The sequence below is a fragment of the Schistocerca cancellata genome, chromosome 1 (genome assembly GCF_023864275.1).
Source record: "Schistocerca cancellata isolate TAMUIC-IGC-003103 chromosome 1, iqSchCanc2.1, whole genome shotgun sequence".
In the NCBI taxonomy this organism is placed as follows: Eukaryota; Metazoa; Arthropoda; class Insecta; order Orthoptera; family Acrididae; genus Schistocerca; species Schistocerca cancellata.
The window spans coordinates 852,926,928-852,941,010 of NC_064626.1; positions in this window are offsets into that span (position 1 = coordinate 852,926,928).

Below are 14,083 nucleotides of genomic sequence, written 5' to 3' on the forward strand. Positions count from 1 at the left end.
CTCGCATCTACCTTGTGTTGGCAGAGCTACATCCTTGTGCATCCATCCAACAGCTTAATAACCCACGTTTTTCCAGTCATTAGAAGAAGAGACCTAGAGAAGTGGGGGAGAATGATGTTCCTTGCACTCTATACGTACACGATGTTTGCTAGACAATTCAAATTTCACCGATGTCTAGTATGTATTATTCAATGTATCTTCCAGCGCTTGAGAGATAACATTGGCTTGTACCATTCGGTTGTTGCTTTACAATTGTGAGTCCATGCCTATTCCTGCATCACGGCTTCAGCTAACACAGTGGTAAGTTGCATTGTGATACATCTAAGTGAGCAGCAGTAATATAAAATAAATACTGCGCTAGGTGAATAAATACGATCTGTGCAAGGAAATGACACAGATTACGAGCTAGAACCACAGTCGCACAATGAGGCAGTTTTCTGCGAAAATATTTAGTGGTTGAAGAAGCAGTTGGCTGGGATCTGATGCAGCTGAGCTGTTTAATGCTTCGAGTGGGTTATTATTGTGAGGTAACACTTGTACATGTCAAAAGAGTGATATAATGAAAATTTATTTTATTGTTGTTTAATCAAACTGTGCAGCAGCTCATAAAGTCTAAGTTTTTTATTGTTATTTGACGAAACTAAGATTAAACTGTAATTTGGTCATGCATGTTTACCTAGGTAACATAAAGAGAATTATTCTTTATACATGTACGGACTGTGTCACATACCCACTTGTGTTATAAAAATGGCATGCCTGCTGGATGCTTAATGTGTTAGAGGTGTGGAATGCATCCACTGTCTGGAGGCTGGACAGACACATTACAGTGTCTATTTATTTAGGTGGTCAACAGGGCTGCGCCACATTTTTGTGAAGTTCCCTTAATGTGGTGGAGATATAACATACAGCCATGTCTGAAGGTTACACAGACACATTATAGAGCCTACCTATTCTTGTGGACAAGTCTGCACCCAACTGTATGTGTGTGTGTATGTGTGTGTGTGAGAGAGAGAGAGAGAGAGGGAGAGAGAGAGACAGAGTGAGAGAGAGAGAGTATGTATAATAATATGACCTATTTATCATAATGTAAATACATGTATAAAAATATGTGTTTGCTTGTACTCCATACTGTGTATGTGTCCAAGTTGATTGCAGACTATGTGTGTATACTGTCCTGTTTCATTAGTTATTTTTTCCTGTAGCTATAGTTTAGTGACATAAATGCACTTTGTTTCACATGCAGAAAATCTCTTGCAAGAGCTGTATTAAAAAAAAACGAATCAGAACTCTAAAATTCTAACAATGTATCCTTTAAAAGCTTCCATTGGGAACATATTGTACAAAATATATTATACTGAACTGTTATATACTACTGTTATAAACTGTGTGTGTGTGTGTGTGTGTATGTGTGTGTGTGTGTGTGTGTGTGTGTGTACATATTAAGTTGCCTCTGGTAAGCATAAAAAGAGCAGTATATTTATAAGAAACAGAAATCCCTTAGTATAAAAAAGGGTCTGACATAAATTTGCTGGGAGAGGGGGATGGGAACAGTATGGGGTGACCTTGAAAATGACAGGTTGGGGACAGAGGTCATTCATTATTGCACTTGAACTGATAAAGCTGACGTACACTTGTGACCTGCTCGTGTCAAGCAAACCATTTAGTTGTAATAAAGAAGGCGCCCTGAATTTACACTTTCGTCGCAGGCCTCCTGTGCGACTTTATATTGCAGCTTTTGTTAAAACAAAAACGTGATGCTGGTTACCGCTGATTATCAATGATCAGTTTTAGAAGCTACGAGGGATGTTCACCAGATATTCATAGGAGCTTCCATAAAGTCTACAGGGACCTGGCAGTGAACACAAAATCACGGTGAGACGCTGGATGAGGCGTCTGTCATCACCGCAACAAGGCCGCATAGACCTCTCCGATCTCCCAAGTGCCGGCCAGTTGCACAAAGCTGTGACTCCTGCAATGTTGGAACGTGCGAACACTCTAATTCGATGTGGCTTACGAATAACAATCAAACACTTCTCTGCACAACTGGACATCTCCGTTGGTAGTGCTGCCACACTCCTTCACCAGTTGTGGTACTCAACGGTGTGTGGCCACTGGGTCTCGTCGCCTAATAGAAAATCATTAAGGGCAACAAAGGACCATCTGTGAGGAATTGCTTGCGCATTACGAGGCTGATCGTGACAGTTTGTTGTCGAACATCGTCGCGGGCGATGAAACGTGGGTTCATCAGTTTGAACCAAAAACAAAACGGCAATCCATGGAATGGCTGCACACTACCTCTCCTCCAAAGAAAAAGTTGAAAGCCGATAAGGTCATAGCGACGGTGTACGCGAACTCTGAAGGTGTTATTCCGTCTGGTGTCCTCCCTCATGGCGTAGCGATCAACTCGGAAGTGTATTGTGCTTCCCCCAGGAAACTGAAGAAACGACTTCAGCGTGTTCGTTGCCATAAAGGTGCAAACGAACTTCTGCTTTTCCTTGACAACGCAAGGCCTCATGCAAGTCTGTGAACCCTAGAGGAGCTCACGAAATTTCATTGGACTGTCCTTCCTCATCCACTCTGCTCCCTGGATCTCGCATATTTCGACTTTATATGTTGGCCCAATGGAGGACGAACACCGCTAGAAGCAGTACTTGGATTATGGGAAGATTATTGCTGCAGCAAGTCGCTATAGAGTGGTACTATACGCGCGTACAGGCCCTCCCAGTAAGGTGGCGTAAAAAGAAGGTCGTCCAATAGAACGGGGATTATGTTGAAAACTAGGGTTCTGTAGTCAAAAAAGTGGGGAATCATACAGTGTGAATAAAACCAACCTGCTTTCAAAAAAAAAGTTTTACATTACTTATTGAAAGCCCTCGTGTTATTCCAATCTGTTGGCGACTAGAGAAATACGATCAACTGTGTATTTCTTCTCGTGATTTTTATCAGTATACTTTCATTTTCTGTCAACCCAGAGCGAGATTTCTGAAGGGAACCATTCCAGACGAAATTATTTTATTTTATAATCGGCTGTAAGTGTATTGGAAGCTCCTGGCGAAAGGGCTAGACAAAGATATATGCAGGAAACCGTAAGAGGATATATTATAAATGTACAAATGTAGAATCCCTGCGTTGAAGATATTGTTGGAAACAACAGAAGAATATTTGAGGGCAGTCCCAAGGAAGAACTGTAATTCACTCTAAGACAAATAAAGGCGCACCGTGAAGGAATTATCTGAAAGGCGTGGAAATCGGTAAATGTGACCTACATGTCCAGACAAAAAAGTTTACAATTTCAAAAAAATTTGGTGATTTCTTTACGAAAAAAGGCTTCAGAAACAGAGAAAGGCAATAACGCGTTGGTCCACGTCTGGCCATTATGTAAGGCGTTATCCAGCTAGGCATTGATTGACAGAGGTGTTGAATGTCCTTCTGAGGGATACCGTGCCAAACTCTGTCCAATTGGAGCGTTAGATCGTAAAAATCCAGTGCTGATTGGAGGGCACTGCTGTTATGTTTCAAACGTTCTCAATAGGGGAGAGATCTGGTGGCCTTACTGAAGAAGGTAGGGTTGGTAAGCACGAAGACAAGCAGCAGAAACTCTCGTCGTGCGCACACGGTCATTATCTTCTGAAATGTAGGCCCAGGATGGTTTGCCATGAAGGGCAATAAAACGTAGCATATAATATCGTCGAGGTGCCGCTGAGCTGTAAGGATACCGCCGATGACAACCAAAGGGTTCAAAAATGGCTCTAAGCTATATGGGACTTAACATCTGACGTCATAAGTCCCCTAGACTTAGAACTACTTAAACCTAACTAACCTAAGGACATCACACACACCCACGCCCGAGGCAGGATTCGAACCTGCGACCGCAGCAGAGCGCGGTTCCGGACTGAGGCGCCTAGAGCCTCTCGGTCACAGCGGCCGCCCAACCAAAGGGATCCTCCTATGAAAAGAAGTGCCACCCCAAACTCCTGGTATGGCGGTGACAATCAGACTGGTATCCCATCAATATCTGGGACGTTTCCAGACACGTCTTCGGTCTGGAATCTCTTTGATCGGAGTAGAATTGTCTTCAGTGATGAGTCTGGTTTCGAACTAAGCCCCTGTGACCAGCAAAGACGTGTGTGGAGACGTCTCAGACAGTGGTGGCATACCAACATGAATATCGCCTCTGTACGGCCCGATACCCAGAAGTGATGGTCTGGGGTGTCATTTCTTTTCATAGTAGGACTTCTTTAGTTGTCAACTGCAGCACCTTATAGCACAGCAGTACGTCGATAATTTTATACACACCAGTTGGACAGAATTTATCACGATAGCCCTCGGGAGGATATCCCACGCCTCTATCAACCAAGGCAAAGCCCAATAAGTGCTTGCATAAGGGTCAGAGGTAGACCGACGCATTATTGACTTCCTGTATTTGTGAATTTGCTTGACCTGTCAGGGTAGCCGAGAGCGGTAACGTGCTGCTTCCTGGACTCGTGTAGGCTCGCCGGCCCCGTATCGAATCCGCCCGGCGGATTAACGACAAGGGCTAGTGTGCTGGCCAGCTTGGATGTGGTTTTTAAGCGGTTTTCCACATCCCGCTAGGTGAATACCGGGCTGGTCTCACGTTACGCCTCAGTTACACGTGTCGCAGGCATTTGCAACACGTTCGCACTATTTCACGATTTACACTAGATGCAGACAGGTAGGGTACACTGATTTCCTCCCTGGGGGTACGGGGTGGCGGCAGGAAGTACATCCGGCTACCCCTAACACTAAAGCCAGCCGAAGTGGCCGTGCGATTAATGGCGCTGCAGTCTGGAACCGCAAGACCGCTACGGTCGCAGGTTCGAATCCTGCCTCGGGCATGGATGTTTGTGATGTCCTTAGGTTAGTTAGGTTTAACTAGTTCTAAGTTCTAGGGGACTAATGACCTCAGCAGTTGAGTCCCATAGTGCTCAGAGCCATTTGAACCATTTGAACCCTAACACTAACCTTGCCAAATCCGTTGTAACCACGCCGACCCTGCGATGGCTGCGGGGCTATGGCGTAAGCGAAAGAAAGAAAGAAATTTGTGAATCCGCTTCTCTTGAATAAACATTCCATGTTTTCTGAAATTGTAATCATTTGTTTGCCAGCATATAATGGTCACATCTACCGATTTCCGTTCCATTTGGATAATTCCTTCGTGGTGCATCACCTTTTTGTTCTTTTTTTTCACATGGCTAAAGGAGAGCTTGAAGTATTGCGCCGATGAAACCGACCCTTGATTTACGTTATGTGTAGTTGTGTATAAAAAGTACCAATGTAAGAAAAGCAACGTTTCACAGATATAAACTCCATCTCTTCCCGAGGGCAGAAGCTTCGCAGTTTGCCCTCGTGTGCTGCCGTAGCATGTGCGTGTCCCAGAGTCACCAACGAGGTTTCAGTGACCTTGAAAGCGCGACCGAGGAAAGAAAGGTATAAGTTAGCGAGTAAGAAATCAGCGAAGAGATGCAAGGAGCCGGGCAGTAAATCTGGGAGACAGGAGAGAAGTGAATGCGAGTTGTGCCGCAGTGCGGCGTGGCGTGCGCTCCTTGAAGACGAACGAGGCGCCCGCCGCCAGGTCGATATGTAAAACTATTGCCATTACCGCGGACAGCGGACGACACACGCGCCGCCATCGATATTTCACCAGCCTACTTGCCGTTATTACAGCTCCCGTGTAATCGAACCGCAACTCTCTTTGCAGGCCGCTTCTGGGAAACATGAATCATGCAGCCAAATAATAGACACCGTGTTCCCCGGCGAGCAGTTCAAACGCAGCGCTGCTACGAGACGCTTGCGTAACGGACTGTCCCTTCCGCTATGTAAACAATGGACAAGCCATTGGCGGCTTCAATCTGGCACACGCGGGCCAAACAGCTGCCGTGTTTCGTGCCGCGAGGACTGCATGTAACTTTAATGAAACCTTGCCGCATGTGAGAGTCGCATGACAGCTAACACTGTGTTCTCTGCTCCTTCTTTGTCCCTCAATAAGAACTTTGCTAGACAGCTCATTTTCATGATCATTAACCTCCGTTACAATCCAAGGGTCTTTTTTTCTAAGAAATGATCCAAATGCTTTCTCGCATATTCCTTGGTTTTGTATTTGTAATGTAAATGATAATGAGCAAAGAATAAAATATGTACTGAGTGCACACACACACACACACAATGACAAATGCCTCTGTTGAACAATGTACAAAAGTTCGTAGTTTTCATTAATTTTCCATATACTTGCTTCCATAGTTGACCCACTTATCGAATGTGGAATAAGCTTCTGTGAATCCTTATTGCCTAAATTCGGTGCTCGTCTTGATGCTCATGGTATGGTACGAGCCTTCTGACTATATCTGTTAGATGTAATTGATAGTGATGAGTTCTACTGACGAGTTTCTGTTGTTGATGATCGTGGAACAGAAGATCAAACCGGATATCCCACACGCTGACTGCTTCACAGTACTAGAACCGTGCAAGCTGCCATCTGATTGGCGGATCACTGTGAAGATCCGTCATATGCTTCCACGTCACGAAAAACTGCAGAGAAGACTGGAATTTAATACCAGATCCTGATACGTAGTGTGGTGTTCAGCATCTCTACTTCTCCTGATGGCCGAAAATCGATAATGTACATTACATTCAACACCTCCAACTGGAATGTAACCGCCGACCCCTGTGACCGAGCGGTTCTAGGCGCTTCAGTCTGGAACCGCGCTGCTGCTACTGTCACAGGTTCGAATCCTGCCTCGGGCATGGATGTGTGTGATGTCCTTAGGTTAGCTAGGTTTATGTAGTTCTGAGTCTAGGGGACTGATGACCTCAGATGTTAAGTCCAATAGTGCTTTGAGCCATTTGGAATGTCACCGCTGGAGTTCTGTGATGAAGGTGATAATGATATTGAATTCACAGTTTCATCCTGAAGCAACTGTAGTTTCTACTCTTTCTAATCGCCATATCAACCCTCTCCATTAATTTCTTAGTTGTTCCTCTTGAATATTCTGACATTCTGAAGGGATCTTTCGAATAGGAATCAGGATCTTTCCGCCTCGGTAGCTGCAGGGTCAACGCAGCAGATAGTTGACCGAAGGGGCCCGGGTTCGATTCCCGGAAGAGTTACTCCTCTCGGGGACTGGATGTTGCTTTGTTCTTAGGTTCGTATTGTCGTAACAGACAAAAACCTCGAATGCAATACACTGTCGTACCGTATTTCCATTACTGAGATGGCTGAATGGGCACGAACCGAAAGCCAATAAATTAAAATAAATAAAAAACACGCGTTGGCTTAACGATGTCTTCATGATTACTATTAGGAGCTGTCAAATTTCACACATTCAAATAACAAATCATTAAGCACATCTCACTGGCAGGGACTGCTTCATTTCCGTTCATCTCAACGACAAAAATGTCACCTCTCAGACAAATGGTTCAAATGGCTCTGAGCACTATGGGACTTAACTTCTGAGGTCATCAGTCCCCTAGAACTTAGAACTACTTAAACCTAACTAACCTAAGGACATCACACACATCCATGCCCGAGGCAGGCTTCGAACCTCCGACCGTAGTAGTCGTGCGGTTCCAGACTGTAGCGCCTAGAACCGCTCGTCCACCCCGGCCGGCTACCTCGCAGACATTTCGTAATCAAATACATACGTCACACAAACACAAGCCTTTTGGTGATCCTCATCTGCAGTGATGCCAGAATTATTCCACGAATCTCACTTCTCTTATGACTTGTCATGTGTAATTTTCAAATCTAAACACGATTCGCATGATTTTAACCTGACATATTCCGCGGTAGTGTTCCTGTAGATAATGCGTCTTTTAAACTACTTTTATAACTAAGTCTCATGAACACTTTGCGCGGTGTGCAGGGCATTGCCTCACTTTGGGAGACTCTCGTTTTGTTATTATATTTACCGTTAAATCTACCCTTTCTCCGAAAACCAGGACAGTCTTCTTTTCATAGCACTAGAAGCGACTATATCTTGTGCTTTAATTTGATGACTTGCAATAAGTCAATCCGCTTATTTTTTTTGTGGTGCTTTGGCTGCTGGAGATAGATTGTCAACAGTCTAGGGACCGATAAGAGCATCTCGGTCTCAAAGTTCTTTCAAAGCTCACTGGTGTTTTAGAGTTTCTTTGTACTTTATTTGTTGCGTAGTTCATCATTTAGGTAGGTCTGGTTAGCAGCAATGTTTTAATTGTGTCTCCACAATCCATATGTAATCCTGTATTTACGTTTAACGTTTTACGGTATGAAGAATTCCTTATAAGGACCAGGATGAAGAAAGAAATCAGCAGGGGTCCTGCTTTAGGAAACATCCACCAGTTACCTTAACAGATTTTACACACTCTACCTACTGGATCGAATACACTCTCTCCCTAATATTGCGATTTAACAAGACATTCTGCACTAAACTGACATGCGTCCAACGATATCTGAACCACATTTTTAAGAATGAAAGAAAAAATACATAGTCAAACATGTTTCCATTGCAAAAGCGTGTGCCGCGTCTAATTTTGGAAAGTAATGCGGATCTACTGCAAAAAGTAGTGAGGTGTAATTACAGAGAGTTTGCAGCCCTGAGAGCGAACTCCGACGTCACTGGATCTCGCTCACTAACATGTGAACCAAATGCTGAAACCATATGATGGTTGGTTGCTAGGCTACGCTCACAGTCCGAACATAATGCTTTTCGATTAAAAAAATTCTGTAATCCCTACTTGAAAGAAAACAGAGGTGCAATGCTCTCAGCTATACATAACCTTTCCATGTAAATTACAAATAACAACCACGTTAATATTATACGGACACCGACCAGCTTCTGGACAAGTGGTAGGGTCTTATTAGGCAGTGGTGGAACTGTAACAGCTAACAGTTACAGAGCAGTTATCGTCAACATAATGAAAACTTTTTTGTTTGCGACGAATGCTAAGGCGGAATCCATTACAATACGTATAGTTGTGTGTTCGTGAATCATTAATGACAGCAACTCAAACCAAGTTTAACTTAATGATCAGCCATCAGACACTGTCATTTTGTTAGATTTCCCGAATGTAATAGCACATTGTTGCGATGCATGTCTTCCATCTGATGGCTAGAGGCCGCTGGCGGGCAACACGCCTCTCACTTATTCTCAGAAGTTGCCATTTATTTTCTCCGCCCAGCCAGAGATATGATCAATTTACTTACGGAGTATGCTGTGAGCTCTGATACCTCTCTTTTCCTCTTGTATCACTTCATCCATTTTGTTATGGCACGCACCAACAGGGATGAAATACACACACACACACACACACACACACACACACACACACACAAACACACACACGCACACACACACACTCATGTCGCGCCCAAACACAAGGGGTTTGTTCTCGCAATAATTTAACAAACGTCCCCAATATCCACAGCTTCGTACATGTTCAGTCATAAAATAGCTACAATGCATGAATTTCAGCAGCTTCAACTTCAAGATTCCCTTCCGGTTTATTACTTTCGTGCGAGATTGGAATAAATAAGCAAATATGAAATGTGAGATTACTCGCTGACCTGTCTCGTAATCAAATTTACTGCGGTGCTGGACGCTAGAGACTGCTAAAATGAAATAAAATGACGGTTGCAATTAAGGCAAAAATCTATTGTCTGACTTCCAAGAACATGGTATCTCAGAGAAATTAACAATTCATGTTTGTGAGACAGTACTTATATAGCAAAAAAGTCCTATAGATTAAACAGAAGGAAGTTAGCGGAGAGGTAATTGTTGTTGCTGTTGTAGTTATCAGCTCCCGAGAGCGGTCTACTTTATGTAACCATACCTGCTTAACTATTGAACCCTACAACCATTTGAATCTGCTTCTTCTATTCAACCATTGGTCTCCCTCTATAATTTTTACTCACCCCTCTACACTTCTTTCTATTACCAAATTATCAGTTTCTTGATGTCCCACGATGCCTGCAGTCATTCTAATCTTTCTGTAGCAGAGATGTTCCACAAGGTACTCGTCTCCCCAGTTCGATTAATTACCTCTTCATTAGTTACACGATCTAACAATGTAATCTTCTGTTTTCTTTGTAGGACCACATTTCAAAAGCTTCTGTTGTCTTTTGGCGGTATCGTTTATCGGCAACACATCATTTCCACTACGCTCCAAGCAGATACTTTTAGAAAAGCGTTCTTTACATTTAAATTTATGTTAGATGTAAATGTTTTTCTCTTTTTCAGATATGCTTTTGTTGCTGTTACCAGTTTGTGCTCTGTATGCTCCTTACTTCTGCCATCGTCCGGTATTTTGCTGCCCAAACAGCATAATGAATGCTGGTGAACAATATGCTTCAAATATTTTCTTGAGGTTGAAGCTCACTCTTGCGTCCGTGTTTGCTTGCAAACAAATTTGCTGTTTCTCACTGAAGTTACAACACGATCAGAGGTTTTTTTTATCTTCTTTCTTGTTGCCAAATGCTGTAGTTTTCGTGGGACTGTGAAAGAAAAATAGCTATGACACAAAGTTCAGAAAAACACAAAAACGACAGCATGCGCCAACAACAAATAAAATTATAAAAAACAGTGATGGCGCTATAACCTTAGCGAAGCATGTTGCCTAAAAAGAAGAAAACGTTGTGTCTGCTCAAGGCGAAATTCATTCAAAAACGTATTTAAATGCATCAAATATATTATTATAAAGCTTGTAGAGTAAGCTTTATGTAAACCTTGCGGTTTAGAATGTCACTAACTGGATGGTTAATTTAATCCATTTTGGAACATGGTGACTGTTAGTTTATAGAAATGCAGAAAGAAATAAAATTCACAACTTCTTTATTTACTGCGCATTACAGAGTTTGAGCCGTATACGTACGTCTTTAAACGGCTGAGCTATTTTCACGTTAGCTGGGATTGTTGCCGTTGTGGTATTCAGTCTGAACACTGGTTTAATGCTCTTATCCACGCTAGTCTATCCTGTGCACGCCTCTTCATCTCCGAATAACTACTCCAACGTACATGCATTTGAACGTAGTGGTCTCTTAGTGTCTCTCCACAATTTTTACGTCCATTTCCACACCCACTACTCTCAAACCTGCCTTTACCACTACGTTCATGGTTCCTTGATGTCTCAGATTGTTACATGAATTGATAGCTTCTTTTAGCCAAGCTGCGCCTCCAATTTCTTTTCTCTCCAGTTCTGTCCAGTACCTGCTCATTAGGTACACCAACTGCCAATCACATTTTATATGCAGCTGTTACATGTATTTCAAAGTGATTTTCTAATAGTGCAAGACAAAAACTAGGAAATGGCAAAACTGACATATTTATGGGAAGTTGGCGGTGACCGCATGTTGTCTGAATTTTACATCATTATCAAAAATGGCTCTGAGCATTTAACATTTTTTAAATGTTCGGATAATATATTGCCGTCTCTTTGGCCTGATCTTTGAGTTCCTTGGTCTTCGCCTCTATCCGCTGCTCTAATTCGGAAAAACTGGCTTGTAACTGCTGCTTAATCTCAGTCTGGACTAATTTCATCTCTTCTTGAGTTTGAGTGACTGTCACTAATTGTGCTTTAATATCGGTTTTCAGATTTTCCTGACCTTCAGTAACTGAGGCTAATTTCGCGTTAATGTCGGTTTTCAGATTTTCCTGCCCTTCAGTAACTGAGGCTAATTTCGTATTCAGATCATTTTGCCCTTCAGTAACTGAGGCAAATTTCGCGTTAATGTCGGTTTCCAAAGTATTCATGCTCTCGGTTATCATCTGCATCTGTCTCATGATAATTACCACTGGATCTAATCCCTGATGCGTACTTGCTGTTACACCTCCAGCCGTGTCTACAGGGCGTTCTATTGCGCTATCTGTAGCCATCGGTCCTACAACACTTCTTACTGCTTCATTATTATCAGTGCTAACAGCTGAAGGCTGATGCGTGCTGCTTTGCTCTGCTTGACTCATCCTAAACATTGCCCTAGTTAAAACAATATAAATGTTCTACTGTCACTGTATATATAAATAACTCCCTTCTACTGTCACTATATGTAACTCCGTTCACACAAGAGTACTTACGTGTCTACTTACTTAATGTACATATACAGACAAATGCCACTGGGACAGGTCAATCAAAACACTTCCTATATCTAACATGAACACAATTAATCAATGTTCAAATATCAGATAACACTAAACACAAAAGCATATACTTCAACTGTTCTAGCAAGCTTTAATAATAAAAATATAAATCTGGCCTTTTAACTGCGCCCAGTGTGCTGTCTTTCGGCTTTATTTGTAGATCCAATTATATCACCTGCGAGTCTTTCCTCTCTTTTTCCAAGCGTCAGTTGCTCGTAGTAGTTGACATGAAACAGAGAACAAAATTATTTTAGCAAGGTCCAAAAACGTGTCCTTCACGGATTGGCCATTTTAACATTTTTAAATGTTCGGTAATAAGTTGCCGTCTCTTTATCTAAGAACAGATGATGAATGCAGCTAGCCGCTATCTTTGTGTAATGTCTAGTCTGTACAGACGTGTACCTGTTGCCTTTAAGATCCCTTCACCTTCACACATAAATCTATACAGTAAAGTAAGGCCCTCCTCGTTCTTGGCTGATCCGTGATAAGACAGGCGAAAGATTAGACTAATGGAGGATTATTAGTATTATCTCTATTTTCATTCGCTCCCTCTCTTTCTCTCCTTTATCTATGTACAGTTTTTAATATAATATTTCATAACGTGAAATCAGCCAAATAGGATCTTTGGTGGAGTCCTTCGTCTTGGTAATCAGCGGCTGGCTTGCTGTAAGAGATCTTTACATTTATTATTACTGTTAAACACTGCAGTCAGTCGGGAGAATCAATCGTTTGGACAATTTGTTCCTTTTACGGAAGATTGCGAATTCCAGACGTGCCCGAAGCCTTTTTGGACGATTTAACACAGACTCAGTGATTGCAGGCTCTCTTCGAACAGCTGAAACTTCCCCACTAATTACAGGGCCAACATGATCATCAAATGATTCAGAAAAAAACTCATTCGTTCATTCACTCCAGAACAAAAAAGTCACAAACCTTATTTATGGAGGAAATTGTGTATTAAATCCATCTCCATTACATATCCAGATCTCCGGTGATTCCACGCCTTAATTATTTTCCTTTTACAGTCTCTTTCTCCTCAAACAAACCGCTAGCGGCACAAATGTTAATTGGCTCGCTTTAGCGAGAAGAAAAGCAGAATATGCATCTCTCAGAAACACGTCAATCCCTCAACAGATACTCCAGAAGCTGTCCTCCTTACCACTCTTAACAACCATGGAGAATGCATATATGCATCCCTGTATTTCAAAGAATAAACGCACTAGAAAATACTTTGGCGTCGTCGAGCTGTCGCCGCATATATTACGAGAAAATCAGATCAGATAACTTTTCCAAAGTGAATGAATGTGGATGGTTTGATTGAAAATGATTAATTGGTGCGTGGTAGAGGTTATTTTCTGTGGGGACATTAAAGCACTATGGGACTTAACATCTGAGGTCATCAGTCCCCTAGAACGTAGAACTACTTAAACCTAACTAACCTAAGGACATCACACACACACCCATGTCCGAGGCAGGATTCGAACCTGCGACCGTAAGCAGTCTCGCGGTTCCGAACTGAAGCGCCTAGAGCCGCACGGCCACCGCCGCTGGCCCATCATTATCAAACAACGTCATTTTCCGACGAAAAAATAATGGAGTTTGCAAGATAAAAAAACTGGCAATTTCTCACTCCCTGTGTTCTGTAGAAAAAGCCTGAAGTGGAAAAACTCCAAACAGCCAAAATCGCTAGTAAAGTATTAATTTAGGGGATCAATTTCGGTAAGACTATCTTACCATCTCCGAATACACAAGACTAGAGCCAGATTGACAGGGTAATAATTTTACAAAAGGTGTAAGCGAATACATTTGGCATGTCCATACTCATTGGAAAGATACGTACCTTCAACTTTACGGTCCCTACAATCTCCACCGTCTGCGTTTTGTAGTGTGTCATATCACAAACGTATGTGTAAGGACTGTGAAACATACTGCACGTCCGTATGTCATAATTATAC